This window comes from Cynara cardunculus, unplaced genomic scaffold, assembly GCF_001531365.2.
Source record: "Cynara cardunculus var. scolymus isolate 2C unplaced genomic scaffold, CcrdV1 Un_Scaffold_1291, whole genome shotgun sequence".
Taxonomy (NCBI): domain Eukaryota; kingdom Viridiplantae; phylum Streptophyta; class Magnoliopsida; order Asterales; family Asteraceae; genus Cynara; species Cynara cardunculus.
Genome location: NW_020200725.1, coordinates 123,355 through 125,118, shown reverse-complemented (window position 1 = coordinate 125,118; position 1,764 = coordinate 123,355).

Genomic DNA, 1,764 nt, shown 5'->3' with positions numbered 1-1,764 from the left:
TCTTTAATACTGAACTCTTGAGTAAATATATCTACTCTCTAAGGTATGATTACTCTTCTCTTTTCAACTTAAAACTTTCACTGAATACTTTATCTTTTTCAGTGATAAAATGTTTTAAAAGGTGGTCTCAGTGATTCTAAACACTCACCACATCTTAAAGTATATCTTTATACTTATCTTAGAAATCTAAAAGATCACTGACTTTTTTCTTCAGTGACCAAAAAGTTTTTTAAATGTCAGCTTCAATGACTCTCTTCACTAAAACCTGATGTCTTAAAACCATCACTGAATACTTTCTTCTTTTCAGTGATAAAATGTTTTAAATAGAGTTTTCAGTACCCTTTTTTAACTGAATGACTCTTCATATTCTTAAAAACCTTTTTGTTTTTAAATGAAAATAGTTAATGCATCGTCTTTATGACGGCATTCTCTGTTTACTATGAGCGACGCTTTGAGAAGCGCAAAATGACCTGTCATTACGCTACCTCATAAAATGCCATCAAATCGTGGATGAGAACGTGACATATTTTTCATCATGAACACTTTCCTGAATCGTCGTCTTTTTCTCTATCATATTTCTTCTCTCTCCTTTTACCTATAAATATGAGATTTCTTCTTCACTTTTCTCTTTACGCTTTCAAAATATTTAGACGAACTTCTGCTAAGATTACTCTAAAAGCAAGAACTCTCTCTTCAAATCTCTTTTTCGACCTTTTCTCTTCATTTTCAAAGGTAAGAATCTTCTTTCTTACTTCGTTATAAGAAATGTGTTTAATCTTATTAAGAACTTTGTTCTCTTAATGCATTAAACTGTAAAGATTTTTAATCATCTCCTTCTTGATTAACAAATCTGTTTCTTTATACACATTCTACTTGAAAAAACCCTAATCTTTTGAGGATTTTTTAAATGAAGTTTTTCCTTGTTTAAAAACTTTTTCTATACTCTTTGACCATATACTCTTGGTGTATTTCTAACCAATGTGTTTCTTCCTGTTTATTTTACTTCTTTAACAATATACAGATGGCTGCCAAGAACATCAACTTCACCATTGACGAGATCTCTATCAAAGCCAACAACCACATTGCCTTGTTAGAGATACCCTCCACCAGAGCACATTACCAAGAGGCGGCTGACTTCCTCAAATAGTTGTCCTTAGGATATGCTCTCAACCATGAGCCCCTCATGGTTAAGGAACTTCTTCAGCAGTTTTGGTACACTGCTGAGGTGGTCAAAGTTCAAGACGAAGCTGGATGCACAATGGAGCAAATCCATTTCACTTTCAACCGTATGGAAGTGAATTTTGGGGTTTCTACACTTCGATCCGCTCTTCGTCTTCCCAAGGGTCCCTTCGACAGCGAACCCTCCTCCACCGAGATCATCACTTTCCTCGACGCCATTGGCCACCCGTGGCCAATGAAGAAGGACTCCAGCGCTCCTCTCAAATCCTTGACGAAGATTGAGAAAAACAGGATGTCAGCCGTCTGGCAATACCTGTTTTCTCATTTCATCCAGTGCATGGGTGGAAAAACTGGAGGTCAGGACCAGACCTCTAGGATCGCCTTGATCATAGGCGTCTCTGCGATTCAACGTCGCAATATAAATTATGATGCGGTCATTTTCGATGACCTGGTGCTTAAGCTGAACAAGCACCAGCAAGAATAGGTGGTGCCTTACACCAGGTTTCTTTCGATGGTATTGACTAAGATCTTCAAAAGTCTTTACCCCAAAGAAGGAAACCTTCCAGCTTTCAGGCTTGGATCCAG